Below are 12174 nucleotides of genomic sequence, written 5' to 3' on the forward strand. Positions count from 1 at the left end.
TGTGGACAAATCAGAAAACATAGACAGCCTAGAGAAACAAACCAAACTTGTGGACTTCATTTATCAATGTTGACCTCCGATAAGTAAAGGAGAGTAACAACAACAACAACAACAACAACAACAACAACAACAAAATACACTATTTTACATCTTAAATTAAAAAAAAAAATGCTGACCTACCACTGGCAAAGTTGCAGAGAAATAAACATTTGAACCAGTACTGGTAGCAAATGCAAACCAGTGTGTTATGAAAGGCATGGTGGTAGGATGTGAGGAGAGATCAGAAATTCTATACCCTTCACCAAAGAAAAGAACTTGAGAGGCATCTGTGTTCAGTGGACATATGGCAATATATAGTACAAAACCTAGCCACAGCCTCAAGACAGGACAATAAGAAGGAGTGACACGTTAGAACTTCCAAAAGGGGATGCCACATGACGCAAGCCAAGGGCCTTAAGGAACACTTCGAGATGGAGGTGCGGCCCAGATGCAAAGCTCCTGTCTAGCATGTGAGGCCCTCCGCTGGAGCCCTAGACCACCAAAATAAAGCACAAACAAAAAGTCACCAAACTCTCCGATGAAGGGAAGTGTTGCCTATGTGATAGCACATTTTTAAATGCGTAGAAGATTCTATATGTTATACTCTTGTTAAATACATATGTGTACAGTGTCACCATAGAAATGGCTCTCTCTCTCTCTGCATGCATTGTGTGTGTGTGTGTGTGTGTGTGTGTGTGTGTGTGTGTGTGTGTGTGTGTTATTCTCAGTGCCATGCTTTTAGATCACTTGTACTTTGTATTCTGGCTATTTTCCAACCATTTAAAATTCCTACCATGGAGGCTCAACAGTGAAGAATGACTTGCTGCTCTAGCGAAGGACCAAAGCTTGGTTCCCAGAACTCACTCACACTGAAGAACTCACAATCTCCTGTAACTCCAGCTTCAGAAGATCTCTGGGGGCACCTGTACATGCACACATTCACACAAACACAAATAACACTAATGCACTAATGACTTTGCCTCTGAGGAGCAAGAAAACCTCCCTGTCTGTATTCTGGGAGCTGTAAGTACTTTTGAATTTTTTCAGAGTAACCTCAATGAAACTCAACCATGGGGACACTTGAAGGTCTAACCATAATTAATTAAATAATTAAATAAATTACTTGCTTGCTGAAGTATCAGAAATGGGATAGCAGTGGGGTGGAGGGGTGACTTACATGTAGGATCATAGAAAGAGGTGAGGGTGAATGGATGGCCCCTGAAAGGATCCACAGTTCCCACCTTGTATGCTGTGAATGAAATCTGAAGGGTGACTTCGGACAAAGGAAGAAATGTACCTCAAACTTAATGTTCAGAAACTTCTTGCCCCAAATTCATGCAAACTACACTACAAGCAAAACACATGGTCTTGGATCCATGGGATGGTGTAATGTCCATCAAATTAATAAATTCATTGAAGAGAAACTAATGGGGAATGTAAAATCTCACCAACATTTAATTCTCCTTTTTATGTTTATTTATTTGGGGACGGAGAGGGTACATGCCACAACACGAGTGCACAGGTCTGACAACACCTATTGGAGTCAGTTCTCCTATCAACAAGTAGTTTCTGGGGATTGAACTCAGGTCCTCAAGCTTGGCAGCAAGCATCATTACTCACTGAGGCATCTCAATGGACCCTCCACAACCCTTTACCTCTAATTATATTCTCGGGATGGAGATATGACTCAGCAGTTAAGAGTACTGACTGCACTTCTAGAGTACCTGGGGTTCAATTCCCAGCACCCACATGATAGCTCACAACTGTCTATAACTCCTGTTCCAGGGGATCCGATGCCCTCATACATACATACACACATACATACATACATACATATGTGCAGACAAAACAAAAATGCATATGAAATAAAAATAAATAACTCACGAAAAAAGTTAAAAAAACAAACCTAATTATATTCTTTCGCAATGCCTCACACAGAGACACCAGCATTCACAATGAACGGAAAGGGATGTAACTGAAAACGCAGGACAGCAGAAGGAGAGGGCATAGCAGTGACATCACATGACAACCTTCAAGTTCAGGTACAAATATGGGGGACTTAGGGGTACCACTCCTGACAGGTTAGAGATGAGGGCTGCAAAACAGTGTGCCGAGCATCAATGCATGAGGACAGATCTCCATACCAAAAACAATGGTGAGACACAGAAAAGTGACGAAGTGTTTAGGTGAAGTTGCTAGGGATATTTGCCATCCCGTATTCTGTGCTCTTATAATTATCTTAATAATGTTACAATATAGTGGGAAAATAAGCATATTGTTCAGAATCACCCACAAGGTGACTCATCCAGTAGCAGGTTAATGGCACTCAGTCTTCCAGTACATCTCTGCACATCGCTCTGCCTCTTGGCCACCCATCCCTTGAGGATCAGAGGCTGGCTCAGGAACTGGGAACATGATCAACGATGTTCATGATTTTTTGAGTAAGAGAGACTTCTGATGTGCATAGTTAACTTGAAAGATGGGTGCACCATCAAAGACTACCCGTATTAGTAGAAGGAAAGGGTGGCAGACGGACTTGTGGCTCAGGTTCAAACTAGTTCCTTACTAATCTAGAGAGTACGTTAACCACACCAAGCTACAGTGCAGTTGAGAGTATTACAACAGTGCACTCTATACAGAGATCCAAGTGCAGCCCTGATTTCTATGCCACTGAATTAAAGGGGGTTTGGAAAGGGGCAAAAACGGTAAGATTGTGTTGTTCTTCTTTCCTCTCTGGCTGAATTACTACACAGACATCCCAGAAGTGAGGCTGCAAGGTTTGGGGACAAATGTGTGACCCTAACAAAGGGAAGAGTGGAAAGAAAGTAAGGAAAAAATCATATAAGCATCCGAGTTAGCTTTTCCTTGCTGTGACAAAATGCTCGAGGGAAAGAACTTGAAGGAAGAAAAAGGTGTCTGGGCTCACTGTCTCAGAGGGTCCAGCCCATGGTCAGCTAGTCCTGTTGTTTCTGGCCTGATACGAGGCAAAATAATGTGGCAGCAGAAGCAAACAGTTGAGAAAGATCTTTACATTATGGTGACCAGGAAGCCAAAAGGAAAAGAGACTGGAAGTGTCTTCTTCCTCCAGCCAGCTCCTACCTCAAAAACGACCAATCAGGTTCAATCATTTCTCAACAGAATCAGCTGAGAACCAAAACACTGAGCACACAAGGCCTTGGGGACATTTAGTATCTAAACTACGAGACCCTCTAACTAGTCATTAGGTGATGTCAGAACAAATTATGGAATTAAAACTCAAACACATTTTACTGTTCTTAAGGTCATAACTAACTTCATATAGACACACATGATGGTCAGGAATTTGTTACCATCTTTTTGACCTCTTAATACTACGTGATATGGTTGACAACCTTCAAAACACCTCAATTAATTTTTCACTCACCACAATCTTCTGTGTGTGTGTGTGTGTGTGTGTGTGTGTGTGTGTGTGTGTGTGTGTGTGCACGCGCGCACAGGTGGAGACCAGAGGACAACCTCAGTTGTTGTTCCTAGGGTACTGGCCACTCTGTTTTCTAAGACAGTCTCTTATTGGCTCGGAACTTGCTGAAAGGGCTCAGGTGGCTATCTAGCAAGCCCCAGGGATCCTTACGTCTCCCCTGTCCCCAGTACTGGAGTTACAAATCCATGTCCCTATGCTTGATTTTCTACATGGATCTGAGGCTAACCCTCAGGTCCTCACCTTTGTGTGACAAGTACTTCACTGAATGAGCTGTTATCCTAGCCCTTCCTCCCATGGTTGACCCTGATTCCTCAGTGTCCTTGATACACATTTCTGCACTGGTGGCTTTCAAACCCTGGCTCAGAGTCTTTCTCACTCATGTGCAAGCAGTGTTCCCGTGGTGAGAGGATGAAGTTTCGCGCCTTACATCTCTCTTATATACCTGTAAATCCTACACTGATAGCCCCTAGCTAGAATATTTTTGGAACTACATATCCAAAGGCTCCTGGGGATCTCATCTGAGTGAGAACGAACAGCTGCAAACCCCAGTGTTCACTGCCACACTCTTTGCTGCCTTCCTTCATCACCCAGGCTGTGCCAGCTCATCGATGTCCCTACTCCAACTGATGGCGGTTCCATCCCATTAGAAATAGCTTTGAGTAAAAATCCCAGCCCTCCACCCGATTTCCTTCTCTGTTTTCCTAGAGAGCATCCCATCAGTGAATTTTCTTGGTAATACCCTGTCATGCTGGAAGAAAGTCTTTGAGTCACCTCTGACAAAATATCATCTCTCCACTAAAAAAGTCTCCAGCTTACCTTAAATAAACTCCAACAGCAACGGAGTCTCACCAGCCACTGTGGCCACCGGCAGTCTAAATCACCTAGTCTTCACTGTATCTCAGTGGGATTCACAGATACCCTCTTAAATGGCCTCCCTTCTTTGGCCTCATCCACGCACAGGCTATTTCCAAGTCAGGGTATTTGAGTGATACACTTAAAGTATGCATTTGTTGCTGCCCTTCCAAGGATCTCCTTTTTCTAAGAATATAGTAAGTCATATTTCTCCTTGACCTTATGGCCCATCACCCTCTTGTTGGCTGCTACCAGCAGGACACTTCTCTCAGAGCATGCTCAAATGTGTCTGCTCCAGAGTGAGACTTCCAAGGACAACCTAGATATAGCTGTCGCCTTCCCCTCTGGCATCTGGCCCCTCTGCCCATGCTGCATTCTCATCACCACGCTCTCATGAGCTCTGCTCAGCCATCCACACTCTCCAGAGCCATGGGCAGCGGACCTGGTCACTGCTGTCCACTGCTACTTCCCCACTATCAGCATCACCGCTGTCCAATGGAAGCAGCAGGCTCACCACACATGTCACTGGAACTAATACTACTTACTGTAAGTGAAAACACAGCTGAAACACAATTTAGTCATTTGACTGAGGCCAATGGGTCCAAACTGGCTATTTCAATGTGCCGTCAATAACGAAAAGCATGCAAATTTTTCATACTTTTTCAATATGAAAGCCTTGGAATACTTTACGGAGCTATACTCATACCACATGTAAGTGCTGGTTAACCATACGACAAGTGTTCAGCAACCACAAGTGGAGAGTGGCTTTTGTACTGGACTGGGGAGGTCCTAGCTCAGTGCCTGGCACAGAGCAAGCACTTAATAAAGATGTGGTGAGCAGACAAGCAAATGAATCAATATAACTTACAGACTGGATTCATTTACATTACGGAAACTAAGTTTAAAAAGCCTCATAGTGTGCATTTGTAATTTAGAAAACGATGCTCCAGTATGCATATTCACTTAAAAACAGGCTTGAGGGCTCAGTGGGTAAAACAATTCCCAGGAAAGCATGAGGATCCAAGTTCAGACCTCTAGAACACATGCAAAGTCAGATGCACATGCCTGTAATCCTAGCACTCTGATAGGCAGATGTGAGGCAGAGATAAGAGAACACCCAGAAGCTTGCCTAAAACAAGGTTGTAGGAAAGGGCCAACATCTGAGCTACACACACATACACATATATACATACACACACATACACACACACACACACACACACACACACACGCATGCACACACACACATGCACACACACATGCATGCACACATGTACACATAACATACACACCCCATACCACACCACACCACACCACACCACACCTCACCAGTCTTGAATGCAACCCACTAAAATGATTACCTAATTCACAAATTGGTCTCAACTCCTACTCTGAAAAATCACTGCTCTACAATTCCAAGTTGCACAATTTGTAATGAATGGCTCTCAAGACACTTCCTCTGACCTCTAGCAATTGCCTGGCACTCTCAGTAGAAGACTGGCAGGCAAGGAGGGCTCTTCCAAGTACCACATGAATGAATATGGACAGAAATAATCCGTCCACCCAGTGATGCCAGTTTGCTTTTTTAATTAAGAGTCATTTTATGTAACTTATCACACTGTCAGGTAATTAACAAAACATGTAATTACCTTTAATTATATACTACATATGGACTAATACACAAAATTCAAGGGGGAAGCTGCAGGATTTTCACACTTCAAAAAGACTGGGTTTGAACAGCGTAGAAAAAATTGAGAAGTTTTTTTCATTTTTTTTTTCCCTACACATCACCCTTTATCCAAAGACCTCGGAAGTGTAATAGTTCACATTAGGGGCAGAGAACAAGCAAATGATTAAGCTTCATTTCATTCTTACAAAGTCTCAATCATGAGGAGTCTTTTACAAAGACACCATGAACATCGACTCTAAGGCTCTCCCTGAGCAGAAGTCATCAGGACAAGTACTGACGTGTGAAGGAAGGTTCCATCCAGGCCACTGCCATCATGGTACCACTGAGAACTGAGCGAGAATATGAACAGGGTTCCCATGCAGGCACTGTCCCCATTTTTTGTTGTTTCTATGTGTGCACGTTTGGGTGCGTGTTCCTGTCCAGGTCCACATGTGTGAAGGCTTGGAGAACACGCTGGATGTCATTCTTCTTGAGACAGTGGCTCTCAATGGCTTGCTCAATAGGATGGGTCAGCTGGCCAGTGCTTGGACAATCTGTCCCTGTTCTTCAGCTCTTGATTGCAAGAGCATGCAACCATCCCCACGGTTTCTGTCTGTTCCATTTCCCATGTGGTTTCTGGGGATCCAACTCAGGTAAGGTCCCCAAGCACAATACCAATCTAACTAGCTCCCTCGCTGAGTTTCTACACAATTACTGGTTGTACTTCTTCCTGAAGTTTCTGAACCATCCAATAAAGGTGAGATTTACTACACTACTGTTAAGCTGACCAGCTGGAACCTCACAGGAGGACTTCCATGATGTTTGAGGTGAACAGTTAAAACATATGAGCCATGGGGCTGAAGAGATGGCTCAGAGGTTAAGAGTACTGGCTGCTCTTCCAGAGGTCCTGAGTTCAATTCCCAGCAACCACATAGTGGCTCACAACCATCTCTAATGGGATCTGATGCCCTCTTCTGGCCTGCAGGCAGACATGCAGGAAGAACACTATATGTAATAAATAAATAAATCTTTGAAAAAAAGTGAGCCATCGGCAGATGGAACACCAAAAAGGCCATTTTAAAGGTATGGCTGGGGCATCGGAAACAGCTCAGAATGAGAGCTCTTGCCTAGCACATGGTTTAATTTTCAATACCACAAAGTGTGTGTGTGTGGGGGGGAAGCATGTATATATTCCTTTTCTGTTTTGGTTTAACATGTATGGTTGTTTGGGCTGCATGTATGTTTTAGCACCAAAAGAGACCCGAAGGCAGCACTGGATCCACTGGACCTGGAGTTACAGAAAGTTGTGAGCTGCCAATATAGGTGTTGGGAACTGAACCCTGGTCCTCCAGAAGCACACCAAGGGGTCTTAACCTCTCTCTGAGCCACCACTCCAGCTAATCCTTCCTTCCGTTTTTCATTGCTCACTGTGAAATACAACCACATGTACATAGCTACAAGTACTATCTTTACTATGAAATACATTTTCATGTACACTTGAACAAATGATCAATGCAGAAAGCCAATTCCGCTGAGCATCTTTCTCTGAAAAATCAATATGTTTTAACTATGTTTTCTTGGCAAAAGAAGAGGCAGCTCTTGTTTACACAGGAAGTTAGTTTAGGATCATGACAGTGGTGCTTAAGAATGGTTGTGGTGATCCACACTGCCAACAGGATTTGCTGAAGGAGGCAGAGGCAGGAAGATCATGAGTTCAAGGCCGGCCTGTTCTACATAGTGAGTTCCACGACAGCCAGAACTACATAGTGAGACCCTAACTCAAAAAAACAAAACAAAATACACAACAACAAAAAAGCAGCTGAGTTTGAAAACCAACAATAGGATTTAGAAGTTTAGTTGTTGAGGGACCCTATCAATTCTGCAAAAAAAAAAAAACCTTTAGAACAAAACCTAGGCTTTCCATCAGTCTATCCCTGCTAAGAACATTTCACATCACCACTATACTGGACTTAGGAATCAGAACTCAAGAAATTTTTAAGCAGTTTAAAACTATATACACCTTGGATAATCTTTAAAATGCTTACACTACAAGTTAGAAGTTAGTGTCCAAGCAGCATGGACTACATGATTCCATTCACGCCTCAAGTAAGCAAAGCGAAGCGACCAGACAAAGGTGTAGTAGTGGCTGTCCTGTCACTAGGCGAAACCGAGGGCAGAATGGAACATGGCTGCTACCTGATGCAAAAACTTCCTTCTTGGTTGATGAAATGATACAAGGTGTAAGGTGGTAGGCAGCAAACTGTTTGAACACCCAAAGCACATGTACAGGAAACACACTTTAAATGAGTGACTCCAACTATGTGTTAATTATAAATTCAAGAAATCTGAGTAGGAAACACTAAGATGCCTAATAATTTACAACGGCATTGTTGTGGAATACAAGAAAGTTGACCTCACACTTCTGCACTAGGCACCTTCTGTTCCTTGCTCTGGGTCACTTTCAAACAGCAACCATAGTTAACCTTTCTAACAGTCATTATGAGCAGTTGAGTCTGTCTTCTCTCTGGAATATAAACCCTGTGAAGACGGAGCCTACATCTTTTTAAGGAGGACCTATGCTCTGAAAGTACAGGAAGAACGATTAATAGAGCTCTGTGCTAACAATGTGTGTGCACAGGTATATCTACATGAAAAAATGAATGAAAGTTAGGGAGGGAGGGAAGGAGGTAAGAGAGACAGAAGGAGGGTTAGATTGGAGTGATTCACTCCATAAAGAAGTTATGGATGGTCTGACCTCTTATATCCTCAGTCTTTTCCAGTCTTTTATTCGCTCAAAATCATTTCCCAGCAGCCCTTGAAACTTCATGGAGCCCTTCCCTAATCTCATCAATTACATGTCAAGAGGTGTCATGTGAGTAATCTTTAACTTTTTCTTCAAAGAAAATGGAGTAGTTTGGGCGTCCCCACGCTGTGGCAACAACTTGGCTTCAGCCACACAGATAAGGACAGAGCCCTAGGGGCAAAGAGAGAGGACACAGGAGACCTCCTTGGCCAAACTGGACTAGCTGGATCGCTACATGACCGAAATCAATGACTATTTGATTTCAAACACTAACTGCAGCAGCATAGATTGCAGCCTGGCCATTACAACCAAGACATGGGTGTGTGATATATCCAGAGAGAGTAGTCCAATGGCTAGCTCAGATGATCAGCTCATCATAGTCCGGCCAGTGGAGTCAACTAGCTATATAATGAAGACTTTGTTACACTGTGTCCACAGCATGTTCATGGGTTAATAGGAACACAATTTAATTTAAATGCTGAATCTTTTCTTCTGCCTTTCCATTTTAAAAGAAAAAAAGGGTTTGGTTTTTTTGGTTTTTTGTTTGTTTTGTTTTGGGTTTTTTTTTGTGTGTGTGTTTTGTTTGTTTGTTTGTTTTGTTTTTTAAATCAAGGGCTCTTGTAGCCCAGGCTGGTCTTGAACTTGTTAAGTTGGCAAAGTTGGCCTTGTACTGCTGCTGATCCTCTAGGCGCTACCTACCTAGTGATGGCAAGGCAGGCCCACACCATTATGCCTGGCTACCCAATGCTGCCCAGCCAGACAGTTCTGATCATGATACTGCATTTGGAGTCGTTTGGTACTTATAAAAGTAAATTTCTAGCAACCAACCTGTTGCCCAACTAAAATTACCAAATTTCAATTTAAATTTGTAATGAATTATGCCATCTTGCAATAAAGTGACAACCGGAAAAAAATAACCCCCAGATCATTTGAATGGAGCACCTTATAAGGGTGCTGCTGCTGTGGAAATGCTCAAGTCACATAAACACAGGCTTCTAAAAGAACAAATACATTTCAATTAGCTGAAAAGCATTTTAAACCTTTAAGAAATCATCCATACCCTACAAGACACAATGAATGCAAACTGTGAGTATGCACTGTAGCTCCTTCATTTAACATTTTTAAAAAAGGAAGCTCAAATCAGAGTAGGAAAAAAATTACTGTAATTGTACTTTCCTGGAAGATTTCTTTTAAAAAACTTTCTTTACAAATAAATTGATGATTTTTAAAAAAGCAGAAGTGCCACATAAACCACAAGGCATGGGGACGTGGAACATCTGAAGACAATATTATCTGGTAGAACACCAGCACATTGGGGGCATCCAGAGGAGGATCCCTGAGGCTCATAGCACAGACAGACTAGTCCAATTGGTAAGCTCCAGGTACAGTGAGAGAAGCCATCTCAGAATATTAGGTGGATAATGGCTGAGAAAAGTACCCCATTTAGCCTCCAAACACTCAGAAGCACAGACACATACAAGTGTACACCAAAAATATACATTTGTATCTGTGCACACACAATACACCTGTGTCTGTGTGTGAGCACATGCGTGTGCATGCATGCATTCTTCAACTCAAGTTCATGCAGAATTAAATAACAAAATGATACATTTTAGAAATTGGCTTGACTCCTATAGAAAATGCTTTTCTCTTACTGCACAAGTGCCTCACATATGCATATATACATACATGTATAAATTTGACTTTGAAAGATCTTTGACACTGTCTAAAGGTAAATTTGGAGTCAAAAGAAAGATGGAATGGACACTATAGAACCCAAAAAAATGTCAAATTACCAAATGTTTATTGAGAATAAAAATGAAGGCTACATAGAAGGAACAAAAACCAACCTAACAAAAGCAGAAATGGAAAAAAAAAAAAAAAAAAAAAGATTAAGCAAACTTAAAAAAAAAGTTTGCTTAAACTTTTTTTTCCCCCCCAGGGCCTTGCGCTTGCTAGGCAAGCACTCTACCACTGAGCTAAATCCCCAACCCCGCAAACTTTCTTTTAAAATTTTTTTTATATGCATTGGTGTTTTACCTGCATATGCATCTGTATGAAGGTGTCAGATCCACTTGAGTTACAGACAGTTGTGAGCTTCCATGTGGGTGCTGACAATTGAACCCTGGCCCTCTGCAAGAACAGCCAGTGCTTCTAACCTCTGAGCCGTCCGTCCAGCCCCCAAACAAAAATTCTTATACCAAGTCCCAAGAACTCTAGTCAATGAGAGGCATTACATAAGCATGCCAAGAAGCTTCCTTTGTTCCCTGAAAGGAGATGTCACAAAAACAAAATATTTTCAGGATCTAAAAAATTCTCTAAAAGAGGTGTTTACAGGATGGTGAACAATACAACAGAATACATACTTCACATGTATCAGAAAGAGCCTCCAAGAGGTTTTCACTAGACAGACTGACAGAAATACCTACTCGGCAAAGTTCCCTTTGTCCCACGCATCCATGATACTCTAAAGCTTGAGGGACATCAGATCATTCATGCTAGCAGAGCACTGAAAAGCCACAGGTGAAGTTCGTATGTGGATAAGGTAAGTCTCGAGCTCAAATTTGTATCTTTTTTGGTTTGTTTGATAAATCCACGGATGTTGAACCCAGTACCTAAAGAATGCTAGACAAACTCTTCACTAGAGCCCCACCTTCAGGCCTCAACATACCTTTTGTTTTGTTTTGTTTTTTTGAGATAGGCTCTCACTGTGTGGCCTGGGCTGGCCTTGAACTCACAGAAATTTGACTGCCTCTGCATCTAGTGTTGTCATTAAAGGCATGTGCAACCACGCCCCATCACGTTTTCCTCTGAACTCCCTGTTAGCTTTGATGAATCTCAATGTCCAGCTTTTCCTGTGTTTCTAACAGCAGGAGAATTAAACACTTGCAGGGTATCCTGGATTAAGATCTATTCTAGAGGCGACAGCATTTAGCATATGAGGAGTGGCTGAGACAGAGGTCTGAGTGACCCCGAAGCAGGAAACATTCACTAGACAGCACTTGGCAGAAAGCCCCAAACTGAGCCTCAGGCAAGAGAAGCCTTTCTTTGGCACCTTCCATTGTGGCCAACAACCTCCCAGGCTGGAATATCTGAGAGGACATGAGATACCTCTGGACATCAATCCGGCGTCTCCCAAATGAGGCAAGTCTGAACTGTGGGACCCCAAATACACCAGAATAACTCGAAAATGAATCCACTCCTCCCATGATGCACTCTAGAGCCAAAGACCTCATGTGAGATTAAAGACTAATCAAATAATCTTCAAGGCTCTAAAATGTCTCTATCTTATAAACACTTGAAACAAGATAGCAAAGCTAAGCAAAGACAGGATTCAATATGGCCACAAAG

At 42.5% G+C, this 12174-nt stretch overlaps 1 protein-coding gene across 6 annotated transcripts in view; it reads right to left on the minus strand.

Moving 5' to 3' along the window:
- The window catches only part of Foxp1 (forkhead box P1), a 607655-nt gene that overhangs the window by 323322 nt on the left and 272159 nt on the right, over positions 1 to 12174 (minus strand). The gene's annotated exons all lie outside the window — the stretch shown is intronic.

This window comes from Onychomys torridus, chromosome 3, assembly GCF_903995425.1.
Source record: "Onychomys torridus chromosome 3, mOncTor1.1, whole genome shotgun sequence".
Taxonomy (NCBI): domain Eukaryota; kingdom Metazoa; phylum Chordata; class Mammalia; order Rodentia; family Cricetidae; genus Onychomys; species Onychomys torridus.